The sequence below is a fragment of the Procambarus clarkii genome, chromosome 8 (genome assembly GCF_040958095.1).
Source record: "Procambarus clarkii isolate CNS0578487 chromosome 8, FALCON_Pclarkii_2.0, whole genome shotgun sequence".
Lineage (NCBI taxonomy): Eukaryota > Metazoa > Arthropoda > Malacostraca > Decapoda > Cambaridae > Procambarus > Procambarus clarkii.
The window spans coordinates 14,579,726-14,595,734 of NC_091157.1; positions in this window are offsets into that span (position 1 = coordinate 14,579,726).

Genomic DNA, 16,009 nt, shown 5'->3' on the forward strand with positions numbered 1-16,009 from the left:
ACATCTTCAGTCATAAAATTTTCTCTCCAAAATGTAACTAGTTCAGCTTTTCATACCAAACCTGCATTTCTGTTAAACATATTTTCTTAGTTGCTTTACCCTAAAACTGTTCTCTGAACTACACTGTTCAAACCTACGTAACCTATCCTCTCCACCCAATGTTACTTAGTTAACGTAACGTTCCTAAACCTAGCTTTACCTATCCTAACATACCTTACCTTACCTTCCCTATCTTACCTAACTTTACCTATCCTAACATAACTTACCTTACCTTCCCTATCTTACCTAACTTTACCTATCCTAACATAACTTACCTTACCTTCTCTAACTTAACCTAACTTTACCTATCCTAACTTAACTTACCTAACTTATTCTGCTTAACATAACTTACCTTCATATCTTACCTAACTTTACCTATCCTATCCTAACCTAACTTGTCTTACATAACTTAATCTTACTTTCCCAAACTGATGTATCCTAACTTATCTAGTCCAACCAGGCATGATCTAACTTAAGTATTCCTTCTTGTCTTTGTGTTTCGTCAATCATTGTCTCATATTCATTTACTCATTTCAAGGGTTAATTTCTCAAATGGTCACTTATGCATTTCAAGTGCTATTTGTTAGAGATTGGATATTTAAGCATTTCAAAGAATTATAATTTCTCAAATGGACGTTTTTGCATTTCAAGTGCTATTTGTTAGAGATTGGATATTTAAGCATTTCAAAGAATTTTTGTTATATATGGGCATTTACTCATTTCAAGGGATAATTTCTCAAATGGACGTTTTTGCATTTCAAGTGTTATTTGTTAAGATTGGGTATTTAACCATTTCAAAGGATTTTGTTATATATGGGAACTTACTCGTTTCAAGGGCTAATTTCTCAAATGGTCATTTTTGCAGATCAAGGGTTATTTGTTAAAGTTCATCAAGTTGCCCATAAGTTGTATTTATTATGTTTGTTATCATATGTTCTTATTCCCCAACCCCTTAACCTAACCTCTTGTAATCTTAGTGTATTAGTAGGTTCTATCTTATGTTCTTATTCCCCAACCCCTTAACCTAACCTCTTGTAATCTTAGTGTATTAGTAGGTTCTATCTTATGTTCTTATTCCCCAACCCCTTAACCTAACCTCTTGTAATCTTAGTGTATTTAGTAGGTTCTATCTTATGTTCTTATTCCCCAACCCCTTAACCTAACCTCTTGTAATCTTAGTGTATTTAGTAGGTTCTATCTTATGTTCTTATTCCCCAACCCTTTAACCTATCCTTTCAGATGTAGTTTGTTGAATATATTATCCTTTTCCTAACCTTTCAGATGTAGTTTGTTGAATATATTATCTTTTTCCTAACCTTTCAGATGTAGTTTTGTTTCTCCTTTTTGTATATTTTTACCCAAACCCACCATCCCACTTAACTTTCTTTCCTTCTTTACTTTTGATTCTCCTACTCCTTCTAACCCTCCTTTTCTATCTCTCTCCCTTATTCTCTCCCTCATTTGCTCAAATGCTCTCTTGTTTCTCAAATTCAAGTCTTATTGCTCCCATTCTCACACCCTCATTCTCATTCACTTAGTTTTTCTTTTTCTCAATTCAAGTCTTAGTGCTCCCATGCCCACACTCTCTCTCATTCTCTCTTCTTTGGTCCCATTTTCTTCCGCCCCCCTCTCTCTTACTCTTTTCTCCTCTTTTCATGCTCTCACTCACTTGCTCTCTTGTTTTTCTCAATTTCAAGTTTTAGTAGATCTGGTTCTTTACTATTGTAATTTTATTATTACTATGATAAAGAATGAACTTATATGTGAAAACAAAGTAAAGAAGGAAAGATGGTTTGGGTAAAAATATACAAAAAGGAGAAACAAAAACTACATCTGAAAGGTTAGGAAAAGGATAATATATTCAACAAACTACATCTGAAAGGTTAGGAAAAGGATAATATATTCAACAAACTACATCTGAAAGGATAGGTTAAAGGGTTGGGGAATAAGAACATAAGATAGAACCTACTAAATACACTAAGATTACAAGAGGTTAGGTTAAGGGGTTGGGGAATAAGAACATAAGATAGAACCTACTAAATACACTAAGATTACAAGAGGTTAGGTTAAGGGGTTGGGGAATAAGAACATAAGATAGAACCTACTAATACACTAAGATTACAAGAGGTTAGGTTAAGGGGTTGGGGAATAAGAACATAAGATAGAACCTACTAATACACTAAGATTACAAGAGGTTAGGTTAAGGGGTTGGGGAATAAGAACATATGATAACAAACATAATAAATACAACTTATGGGCAACTTGATGAACTTTAACAAATAACCCTTGATCTGCAAAAATGACCATTTGAGAAATTAGCCCTTGAAACGAGTAAGTTCCCATATATAACAAAATCCTTTGAAATGGTTAAATACCCAATCTTAACAAATAACACTTGAAATGCAAAAACGTCCATTTGAGAAATTATCCCTTGAAATGAGTAAATGCCCATATATAACAAAAATTCTTTGAAATGCTTAAATATCCAATCTCTAACAAATAGCACTTGAAATGCAAAAACGTCCATTTGAGAAATTATAATTCTTTGAAATGCTTAAATATCCAATCTCTAACAAATAGCACTTGAAATGCATAAGTGACCATTTGAGAAATTAACCCTTGAAATGAGTAAATGAATATGAGACAATGATTGACGAAACACAAAGACAAGAAGGAATACTTAAGTTAGATCATGCCTGGTTGGACTAGATAAGTTAGGATACATCAGTTTGGGAAAGTAAGATTAAGTTATGTAAGACAAGTTAGGTTAGGATAGGATAGGTAAAGTTAGGTAAGATATGAAGGTAAGTTATGTTAAGCAGAATAAGTTAGGTAAGTTAAGTTAGGATAGGTAAAGTTAGGTTAAGTTAGAGAAGGTAAGGTAAGTTATGTTAGGATAGGTAAAGTTAGGTAAGATAGGGAAGGTAAGGTAAGTTATGTTAGGATAGGTAAAGTTAGGTAAGATAGGGAAGGTAAGGTAAGGTATGTTAGGATAGGTAAAGCTAGGTTTAGGAACGTTACGTTAACTAAGTAACATTGGGTGGAGAGGATAGGTTACGTAGGTTTGAACAGTGTAGTTCAGAGAACAGTTTTAGGGTAAAGCAACTAAGAAAATATGTTTAACAGAAATGCAGGTTTGGTATGAAAAGCTGAACTAGTTACATTTTGGAGAGAAAATTTTATGACTGAAGATGTCTTAAAGAATAACATAATGGAAGAAGGAGAGTTTCTTTGATGAATGAAGGTGTCTTAGAGAACAACTTTGGAGAACGAAGATGAATTAGAGATCGCTTTGATGACTCTGAGAATAACTCTGGTCAACGAATATGGATTGGAAAGTTTCTCTAATGAACGAAGGTGAGTTAAGATTAACTTTTATGATTTAGAGAACATCTTTGGTAGCTCTGAGAATAACTTTAGATGTCTCTGAAAATAACTTTGATGAAAGAAGATGTCTTAGATTAACTTTTGATGACTTTGAAAACAAGTTTGATGAACAAAGATGTTTTGAAAGTTTCTCTGACGAACGAAGGTGAGTCTGAGAATAACTTTTATGTCTTAGAGAAGAACATTGATGGTTTAGAGAGAATATCTTTGATGAAAAATGATGTCTTAGATTAACTTTGATGACTCTGTGAATAAGTTTGATGACTTTGAGAACAAGTTTGATAGCTCAGAGAATGACTTTTATGCCTCTGAGAATAACTTTGATGAATAAAGATGTTTTGGAAAGTATCTCTGAAGAACGAAGGTGACTCTGAGAATAACTTTTGTTAGCTCTTTGAATAACTTTGATGAACGAGAGTGAGTTAGAGATTACCTTTGTTAACTCAGAGATTAACTTTGATGAACAAAAGTGAGTTAGAGATTACATTTGATAACTCTAAGATTAACTTTAGATGTCTCTGAGACAAACTTTTATAACATAGAACTTAACTTTAATGACCAAAAGTGAGTTAGAGAATACCTTTTGATGACTCCGAGAATAATTTTGATAGCTCTGAGAATGACTTTTGTTGTCTTGGAATAACTTTTGATTGTGCTGAGAATAACTTTGAGGGCTTAGAGAATGTCTTTGATGAATGGAAGAGTCCCATTGAAGTCTTTGATGTCTCGAAGGATGTCTTAGAGTGTAACTTTGGTGTCTTTGAGTAAGTCCTTGATGTATTGAAGAGAGTCTTTGATTTCTCGAAGAGTAACTTTGGTGTAAAGAAGAGCACCTTTGACTATTTTTCTTACTTAGCGACATATAATTTTAGTTACGAAAGTGTTGAAAAAGTTACATTTGACTATTTTAGTGCTCCACAAAGTATAAATGTCAGTTAAGAACGACGATGATAGATATCTTTGACTATATTTTCTTACTTGACGATGGATAAAGTTAGTTATGAACAGTGCTGAAAAGATTCCTTTGACAATTTTTAGCTAAGCAAAAGGTTACTTTAGTTAAGAACAGTGTTGGAAAGAGGCTACACATGACTATTTTAAATGAGAGAAGTGATATTTCAGTTAAGAAATGACAAGGAAACATGATGAAGCAACTATTTTTTAGTTGACTGATGAATACTTTAGTTAAGGAAAAAGACAAAACATGACGAGGGAGACTATTTTTGTGCTCCCCAAAGTATAATGTCAGTTAAGAACAGCGATGAAAGATATCTTTGGTTATTTTTTCTTACTTGACAAAACATAATTTTAGTTAAGCAAAAAGACAAAACATGATGAACATGGCTTTTTCTGTTGATTGATGGATAATTTTAGTTATGAAATGACAATGAAACATGAAGAACACGGCTATTTTCTGATGACTGGGGAATAAGTTTAGTTAAGAAATGATGAAAGTTATTATTTAGTTGATTGACGATGGATAAAAGCTAGTTATGAACAGTTTTGGAAAGTTTCCTTTGACAATTTTTTCTTGATGAAACATAGCGGCTGTTAAGAAAGTGCTGAAAGAAGTTTCCTTTGACAATTTTCAGCTAAGAGAAAGGGTGTTTTAGTTAAGAACAGTGTTGAACGAGGTTATTTCTGACTATTTTTAGTTGACTGGATAATAAGTTTAGTTGAGAAATGACGAAAGTGACTATGTTTTTAGTTGATTGGCGAAAGATTTTTAGTTAAGAAGTTACAAGAAAGGTTTGTCTTTGTAAATTTGGAACTGAATAAATTGTAGATTTGTTTAAGAATATGGCTGGTAGAACTATTAAGTTGACTACGAGAATTACTTTGACATAGTTTTTGCAAATAAAAACTTGGTGACTAAAATTGTTGAGGAAACTGTATTGCTGATGCTAATATTTGACAAAGAACTAGTTAGTGAATGGAAGAAACAAAGAACATAAAAAAATTGAGGTTAAGTAAGGGAATGAACACAGTGAACATACGGTGAACACAGAAAACATGTAAGAAAAAGTTGATGAATACAGTGAACATGCTGGGAATATGAACTTACAGAGAACATGAAAACATGATAAGGAGAATAGGGAATACAAAGAATGAACAATGGACTTGTGAAGAACATGGAGAATATGACAAAGAATGTAGAAAACATGTAAGTGAAGGTGAAAAACGAAGTGATCTTGTGAGGAACATGAACTTGTAGAGGAACATGAATATTGACAAAGAACACAAAAAATATGGAAGTTAGCATGAATATTGAGTATAAAAGTTGTAAAGAGAACATGTGATGAACGTGAAAACATAGAAAATATGACTAGAATTTGTAGAGAAAGTAATGAGACTAAGAGAAAGATTACAGAAAAAATGGAGATACTTGTGAAAATATGAACTGAATGGGACTGTGAACATTTGAAGAACATGGAGTGAACATAGAAAACATGGACAAAATGTGAAGAACACAGCTGAATATAGAAAAAATATGCAAATACAGTATGATTATTGAAGGTTTTGATACGTTGGGGATTGATACGTTGGGGATGAGAAGGGTAAAGTAAATACTCTGATAAACAGATAGGCTGGAGAGGGACTTGATCGAATATATTTATGTCTGATGATCTAAGGCTGAGGAAATGGAGCTTGGTTAATGCCCCGATTAATTTTACTACGTTAGAAATACGGTGATCTTAAATCTCAGGGTGATTTAGTTGGAAAATAAAGAACTTGTACAAATGAACTAAGCTGGGGCACAAGAGTTGAAACTTGATAACTGAACTGGTTTTTATTTACTATGTCTGAAAATGTAGTTGGGTGATTTGGACTGAGAGTAATGATTTTACAAAAGTGAGCTTGGACAGAGGACAAGAGCTAGTTTTATAATTGTTTACTTCATATTTACTATGTCTGAAATACAGAGGGTAAAAAATTTCAGGGAAATTGATGGTTTATTTACAAAGACTTGAGGGTGGAAGAGGGTGGGGGACGAGAGCTGGAGCTCGATAACTGACTTGATTTTATTTACTAACTTTGAAGTATGTCTGCTTTTAATTTTAGGGAAATTGATGGGTTATTTACAAAGATACGAAGGAGAACTAAGGCGGGGACGAGAGCTGGAGCTCGATAACTGACTTGATTTTATTTACGGTGTCTGAAATACAGAGGGTAGAAATTTCAGGGAAATTGGTGGTTTATTTACAAAGATATGAAAGAGAACTAAGGCGGAGGACAAGAGCTGGAGCTTGGTAACTGTTTTGATCTTATTTATGGTGTCTGAAATACAGAGGCTAAAAATCTCAGGGAATTTGGACTGTTACTAATGATTTTGTACAAATGAACTAAGCTGGGGACAAGAGCTAGAGTTTGATAATTGTTTGCATTTACTAAACTATGTCTGAAATACAGAGGGTAGAAATTTCAGGGAAATTGGACTGATACTAACGAAGATACGAGAGAGAGCTAAGGCGGAGGACAAGAGCTGGAGCTTGGTAACTAAATTACTGTATTGAACTACATTTGAAATATGATTATTTTTAAATTTTAGAGGGATTGGAATGATAGTATTCATTATACGACAGGGGACTAAGGTGGGGAACGTGAGCTAGAACTTGCTTACTAACATGATTTATTTGTGTAAAACTGACTTGCTTAATGAAAAGGAGCAAACATACTGACTTGCTTAATGAAAAGGAGCAAACATACGATGTTGGAAAATAGTTGAACTGAATGAAAGGAGAGAGAGAGAGAGAGGAGGGACGGTCCAGATATTATGAGAAGATAACATAAGATAAGAGGTCTGGCTGACCGGGCGTAAAGTAAACACAGGTGAGGCGACAGATTGCGAGGTAAGGGGGGGGGGAGGGAGGGGGGTGTGATGTACGAAACCCTGAAAACAATGACTTACACAGGTGATTTTCTAAATTTATATGAATAACTAAGGCTTGCATAGACGATTTTGTAAGTTGAAAACATGTAAAATATGTCCGTAGAGTTCTCCTGGAAGCCCTAAAGTGCTACATACGTTATTTGAATTTGTCCCATAAGGCCTTAACAAACTTCTATGTCTCGGAAATTATTTTTCTCATAAGAACTTTAACAAAACTTGTATGACATTATTTTTCCTCATAAGAATTCCCTAATTCCAAATCTGTGACTCCCCAAATTTGCCTGAAAAACCTGACATGCTACAGGGGATATTTTGAATTTCTCCCATAAGGCCTTAACAAACTTCTAAGTCTCGGAAATTATTTTTCTTATAAGAACTTTAGCAAACTCGTATGACATTATTTTTCATTATAAGAATTCCCTAATTCCAAATCTGTGACTCCCCAAATTTACCTGAAAACATTGACATGCCACAGGCCCTTTTTTCCCCCAGAAAAAAAAAGGGCCGCTGGCTCTTACAGTCCACAGGGGTCCTCTCTCCAAAAAAAAAAAAAGGGCCGCTGGCTCTTACAGTCCACAGGGGTCCTCTCTCCAAAAAAAAAAAGGGCCGCTGGCTCTTCCTCCCTACTACTCAGTTCTACTATAGCCCCGCGACCACAGTTCTACTATAACCCCACGACTACAGTTCTACTCTTGCTCCATGACTATACCTCTACTGATGATCCACGACCACAGCTGTACTGTTGCTAGACGACCACAGCTGTACTGTTGCTAGACGACCACAGCTGTACTGTTGTTAGATGACCACAGCTGTACTGTTGCTCCACTACCACAGCTGTACTGTTGCTAGACGACCACAGTTGTACTGTTGCTAGACGACCACAGCTGTACTATAGCTCCACGACCACAGCTGTATTATAGCTCCACGACCACAGCTGTATTATAGCTCCACGACCACAGCTGTACTATAGCTCCACGACCACAGCTGTAATATAGCTCCACGACCACAGCTGTAATATAGCTCCACGACCACAGCTGTACTATAGCTCCACGACCACAGCTGTAATATAGCTCCACGATCAAGCTCCACTTAAGCTGGGTAATGATGACAGAGTTACAAGATACGAGCTAAATGGTGTTGAGAATGCGAAGTCAGATTTCGATGGCTATCTGGGATACCCATCATCGTTTATACTCATGGGAATCAATGGGTATAAATTGGATAAGTTTAGATTTTGGAAAGACCTGGGAACTCCACCACCAGAGCTCAAATTCCCCTCAAGAGCTCAACCGTAACTTCCCCACCAAACTTCAACTATAACTCCACAATCAGGTAATTATATAATCAGGTAATTATTCAAATTAAGCCACTCAAAAAATGGCATTAGAGGAGTCTGATTATAATTATTCTCACATTCTCCAGACGACCTTCAGCGTAGCGACAAGATAAGACCCAGATTGTCGCAGTGATTGTGGTGTTTATCACGTCTCTAATAACCTTGCAACTAATTGAAGGTCAAATGTATTTGTGATCGTGTAACTCTAGCCTCATAATCTAGTGGTTCCGCTGTCCTATCATCCCATCATTCTGTTGCTCAGACACCTGAGCGTCAGTCTGATTCTCCATCCCTGTCATCTGCCTCTGGAGCAGTGTAATTCTCTGGCAGTATTCCTAAATGACCCTCTTCAGTGATCTGACTGTGTAAATTATATGCCTTCTCTCTGTGATGATGCGGCTCTACAAATCTATAATCACGCAATTAACTCCGTGACTCTGTAACTCGCTTAACCATCAATTTAGTAAAATTGTGGGTCATTATCCTCAAGACTGCAATTGTTAAAGCATGCAAGCGCTTGGACCTGGATCGCTTTTCAGGTGCAATATCCACACCGACGGCGGTGTCCTTCTCTTAGCTGTGCTCAAATGTGCCATCTCAAGACTCGATATCGACAGTTTACGGCGCCCAAGCAAGAATTGTTGGATAGGTCTCACTCTGGCTTAGAGTACGTTGGTCTCTTGTTGTCCATAGGACTTAATCTTTTGGGGTACATGGGAGTGTTGGTTTGTTGGGGGTCCACTGTTGTTGGTCTCAGTGAGGGGAGTGGACCAGACACATAACAGTGAGGGGAGTGGACCAGACACAGCAGTGAGGGGAGTGGACCAGACACAGCAGTGAGGGGTGTGGACCAGACACAGCAGTGAGGGGTGTGGACCAGACACACAACAGTGAGGAGAGTGGACCAGACACACAACAGTGAGGTAAGTGGACCAGACACAGCAGTGAGGGGTGTGGACCAGACACACAACAGTGAGGAGAGTGGACCAGACACACAACAGTGAGGTAAGTGGACCAGACACACAACAGTGAGGGGTGTGGAACAGACACACAACAGTGAGGGGAGTGGACCAGACACACAACAGTGAGGGGAGTGGACCAGACACACAGCAGTGAGGGGAGTGGACCAGACACACAACAGTGAGGTAAGTGGACCAGACATAACAGTGAGGGGAGTGGACCAGACACACAGCAGTGAGGGGGAGTGGACGAGACACAGCAGTGAGGGGAGTGGACCAGACACACAACAGTGAGGTAAGTGGACCAGACACACAACGGTGAGGTAAGTGGACCAGACACACAACAGTGAGGGGAGTGGACCAGATACACAACAGTGAGGGGAGTGGACCAGACACACAACAGTGAGGGGAGTGGACCAGACACACAACAGTGATGTAAGTGGACCAGACACACAACAGTGAGGTAAGTGGACCAGACACACAACAGTGAGGTAAGTGGACCAGACACACAACAGTGAGGGGAGTGGACCAGACACACAACAGTGAGGGGAGTGGACCAGACACACAACAGTGATGTAAGTGGACCAGACACAACAGTGAGGGGAGTGGAGCAGACACACAACAGTGATGTAAGTGGACCAGACACAACAGTGAGGGGAGTGGAGCAGACACACAACAGTGATGTAAGTGGACCAGACACACAGCAGTGAGGGGAGTGGACCAGACACACAACAGTGAGGGGAGTGGACCAGACACACAACAGTGAAGGGAGTGGACGAGACACAGCAGTGAGGGGAGTGGACCAGACACACAACAGTGAAGGGAGTGGACGAGACACACAGCAGTGAGGGGAGTGGACCAGACACACAGCAGTGAGGGGAGTGGACCAGACACACAGCAGTGAGGGGAGTGGACCAGCCACACAGCAGTGAGGGGAGTGGACCAGACACACAGCAGTGAGGGGAGTGGACCAGACACACAGCAGTGAGGGGAGTGGACCAGCCACACAGCAGTGAGGGGAGTGGACCAGCCACACAGCAGTGAGGGGAGTGGACCAGCCACACAGCAGTGAGGACAGTGGACCAGACACACAGCAGTGAGGGGAGTGGACCAGCCACACAGCAGTGAGGGGAGTGGACCAGCCACACAGCAGTGAGGGGAGTGGACCAGCCACACAGCAGTGAGGACAGTGGACCAGACACACAGCAGTGAGGGGAGTGGACCAGACACACAACAGTGAGGGAAGTGGACCAGCCACACAGCAGTGAGGAATGAGGGTGTGAGCGTGTCAAACAAGACCGTGGTCACGCTCAGTACACAAGGCTGACCAAACAAACTTGACCTGCTTCACCTCTTCATAATTACGGCCATATTTTGGTCCGCTAAATGATATCAAATGCGCACTGTTACATAAACTTTTTCTCTGGAAGACAGATATATATATATATATATATATATGTATATATATGTATATATATATATATATATATATATATATATATATATATATATATATATATATATATATATATATATATGTGTGTGTGTGTGTATATCACGAAAATAAACACGTGATTAAGAATGTGACAATGTCAGACCACGGAGGAAAATGAAACAGGAATTTCCTTAAGTACTTTCGTATATTAAATACATCTTCAGAAGGAATGAAGGAATCTTCCTTCTGAAGATGTATTTAATATACGAAAGTACTTAAGGAAATTCCTGTTTCATTTTCCTCCGTGGTCTGACATTGTCATATATATATATATATATATATATATATATATATATATATATATATATATATATATATATATATATATATATATATATATATATATATATTGTGACGGTAACGCGTTGGTGTTCGGCTGTTTAAGGCTAGGGGTATGGCCTCGTCACATAGTTATAAAAAAAAAATAGAAAAAACTGGAACTTCGTCTGTGGTAAGGTAAGAAGACACACAAAACACAAGTAAATTTTAACAATGAAATTTTAATTACGTTAAATAAATCAAAACATGAATAAAATGCACAAACAAATTCTTATAATAAAATCAATCAATCAAAATAATAAGAATAATTAAATGACACAATGAAAAGTTACGTTAAGGCAAAATAACAAGAAGTGCAATACAAAAGTAAATGGGAGGTGTTGGAATATTGGCTTTAAGCCACCACTTCTCTCAGTACACGCTAGCGTCTAGCCGGGAGTAGTGGTGACAACGAGAGCACTGAACATTCTGAGGTCTGAGGTTGGGGCGACCCCAGACATCAAGTAGTATGGGGGGGCGAGTGCAGGTGCAGCCAGACCGGCGACCAATCAGCGGAGCCGGCAGCGATCAACATGTAGTTTGGTGGTTTGAGTCCGAACAGGTGGCTGGCTGCATACGTTTTGCTCACCCTGGCAAGCCTTGCTGGTGTTGTTGTCATTGTTGGACATGTCTTCCATAGTCGTTTTATATAACCACAACGACGTAATTGTGGAGGGAAGAGCAGGCTCAATCTCTTGAAGGAGATTATCGTCACAATATATATATATATATATATATATATATATATATATATATATATATATATATATATATATATATATATATATACAGAGAGAGAGAGAGACGGGCAGAGAGTGAAGAAGACAGAGATAGAGTGAGGATGACAGAGAGTGAGAAGCGACTACTTGTGAGAGTGACTACTAGTAGACTAGTGGACTACTATGCCTACTACGTATCTGCGCTGACCTGTTGCCTCCACCTCTCACGTGTCTCTTCCAACTCAAGGAATATGGCCTTTCTTATGGAAGAAGACAGATGTTGTTTCAGTTCACAAAAAGAGCAGGGAATTGTGCTTGGTTCTCTGCCGTGGAATGCCTATTTCAACGATCTACTTCATCTCATTCCTGAAGCTTAACCCTTTGTTGATGACTGCACTCTAACCTTCACATACAGAAAGGAAGAAAAGTCAACTGCTGCAAGAATCGTCTATCACCAACTTGCAGTGATTTCTACCTGGGTGTAGGAGATGGCAGGTCATTTTTGCGGCTGAGAAGACACAAGCGATGACGATAACTGGACTGCACTTGGCAAATCAGACAGGCTTAAAAATGTGTGGCAAAACCACAGATCTTGGGAATGAAGTTCTACTCTTCAATGACAATGAAGAGCCATGGGCTGAACCTAGCTCAAAAGGCAGCCAGGAAACTTACAGCCCTACGGTGCATCTCACACATTCTTGACAATAAAGGCTGCAAAACCTTATATGAAGCAAAAGTTTTCTCTCATCTAGAGTATGCACCCCTTTCCTAGATCGCCTGCCCCCCCCCCCATCATTTATCAGACTGTTGGACAAAGTGGAATGACGGGCAAGAAGGCTCATCTCTAGTCTTGACCACGTCTGGTAGAAACGTTCTGAACTTCAGCGCCTATAACACTGTTGTGACGCTGGTGGTCTTACTGATACGTACACGGCCAACATCCTCAAAGTTCTGCACCTGGCCCAACTCCGTGGAGTTCCAGTAATTGCCATCCTTAACTCTCAACCTTTAAGAGTGTCATGGTGGAAGTGCCATTCTCAACAACATTACTCCATCAGCGATCATTCACTCCTAGGCTGACTCTCATCTGGAACTTGTTCGCTCAACAGGTTGATATACGGGAGATCAGGTCAACTGATCACATGAAGGCTCTGGCACACAGTTGACTACAGGTTCATCCTGTTCCTTGTATGATAGCTTCAAAGAGTACATTCTTCTGAAATAAATGAGTCTCTAGGAGCAGGCTTCAGATGAGCTGAGGTAGGATAACATCTCTTGCTTGCAGGTTTGCAAATGGGTAGCGGAAACCTAGAGCTCACAGATGAAAGGGACATTTTGGGAATGAAGGTTGACTCTTCAATGACAGTGAAGAACCACATGTTTAGCTTCGCCTACAAGGTAGCTATGAAGCTTACAGCCCCATGGCTCATCTCACACCTTGACAGCACGGGGGTACAAAACCTTTAATGAAGCACACGTTCGCTCTTATCTTGAGTACGCAGCTCTCTCCTGGATTGTCTGGTGGGAATGGAGTGACCATCAGAGAACACTTGAGTCTCCTGGTGCCAGAGTAAATGAAATGCTTATTTTCATTCTATTTCCACGTTAAACATTTATGTGACGAGGGCGTGGATCACTAATCCCTAGTACATAGTAGTAACCGGGAATGTATAAAATTTCAGTTTGGCAACAGATTGCAGTCTCTAATATCTTTCCTATAGCAGTGGCTGCCTCATTGTACCATGGTAGAGCTTCGGCCTCACGCTCGTGGGGATTGGCGGTTCGAGTCTCCCAGTGCCCAAGTGAATGAAACTGAGAGTATATTTTAGTCCTGGGCACAGTTCAAGAATAAAGTACTCATGACTGTTGGTCAGTATGTAATTGTGTGGTCTTAATATACTTTTGGGGTTGCTAGTCCTTAAACCCAATATAAATATATACGGTGCATTCCTCAGAGTACAACAGGGAGGTAAGGGTGTCCCAAGTCGTCTGCACAGCCGGTGGCCACCAACGGCCACTTAGTAGCTGGCCACCGGTGCACCAGCTGGCCACCGGTGCACCAGCAGGTCACCGGTGCACCAGCTGGCCACCGGTGCACCAGCTGGCCACCGGTGCACCAGCTGGCCACCGGTGCACCAGCTGGCCACCGGTGCACCAGCTGGTCACCGGTGCACCAGCTGGCCACCGGTGCACCAGCTGGTCACCGGTGCACCAGCTGGCCACCGGTGCACCAGCTGGTCACCGGTGCACCAGCTGGTCACCGGTGCACCAGCTGGCCACCGGTGCACCAGCTGGTCACCGGTGCACCAGCTGGTCACCGGTGCACCAGCTGGTCACCGGTGCACCAGCTGGCCACCGGTGCACCAGCTGGTCACCGGTGCACCAGCTGGTCACCGGTGCACCAGCTGGCCACCGGTGCACCAGCTGGTCACCGGTGCACCAGCTGGTCACCGGTGCACCAGCTGGCCACCGGTGCACCAGCTGGTCACCGGTACACCAGCTGGTCACCGGTGCACCAGCTGGCCACCAGTGCACCAGCTGGCCACCAGTGCACCAGCTGGCCACCGGTGCACCCAGCAACTAAGTGTTATTACGTCAACGGTTGGGTGAGTGTTACTGGCAGTTGTATAAAAAGATCTTTATATCGTCATGGTAGGAGGCCAGAGTGAAGGAGAGATTGCTGACCAATCACAATCATGCAGTTAAACCCGCGTTTCTCCCCCTCAACATCTCTCTGAGGAAGAATTGGAAGAGTGAGATGGAGCTGAGTTTCTGTGTGCCACATGATAATTGAGAAGAGGAAGACGTCTGATGACGATGACGTCTTCAACATAACCGTTTGAGAACGTTCCTCGTCGACCTGCTTCCAACCAGAGCTGTGAGTGAGAGCTCGGTCGACGTAGGCATTGACAACACTCCTCTTGTACCTGACCGGGCAGTCACTCTTAACATTAAGGTACATTCCTATGTTCGTTTCCTTAGTGTAGCTTGCATTGTGGAAGCCTTCATTCCAAAGCCTCATTGAAAGAAATGTGATGCCATGCAATCTCTGAAGAATCAACCAGCATAAGACCTGTACCTCCAATTAGACTAGTTTTACAGGAACTTCTTTTCCACGGCTTATAAACGGAGGAAAGAGTCCTGAAAGATATTATTGATAGGAACGTTATCCCAACAGACACCAATCAGAAGATACAATTAACAATTTACTACAAAAACAAGAAGACTGCCAACTTGCTTATGAAGAACTCTTCAGACACCAAGCAAAAAGCCTTAAGAGAGACTAACGTTGTCTGTGCCTTCACATGCCCACTTGGGGACTGTCAGCCCCATTATCTCAGTTTATAGGCAAGACAACAACGTCTCTATCTAGGAGATTAACAATGCACAAACAAGAGGGCTCTATCAAGGAGAATATAATCTCCTCACACAACCAGACCATCGCCAGAGAAATCTTAACAAGCAACACTGAAATAATCGACAGGTATAACGACAACAGGAGACTGGACATCAGTGAGGCACTACACATCAAAAAGTCCAGACCAGCAATCAACAACCAGTTATCACATAATTGCATTCTACCCACTTCAAGTCCCTGAGCCAACACAGCAACCTGTCCTCTTAAAAAGAACGTCGCGTTTGACCGTTTGCCCGTATGGCTGAATTTGGACGTAATTTGAAAATGAAAAAAAAAATGAAAATAAATTTGGGATTTTTTTTTCAACAACAGTAAGTTAAGGGTCCTCTGATAGGTTAGGTGGGTAGGAAATTCTCATAAAGTTTCAAAACGTTATGAAAAAAAGTGAATTTAAGGTGTCCTCTTATATACTCTGCGCGTACGCCGGACGACTCAAATAGAAAAAG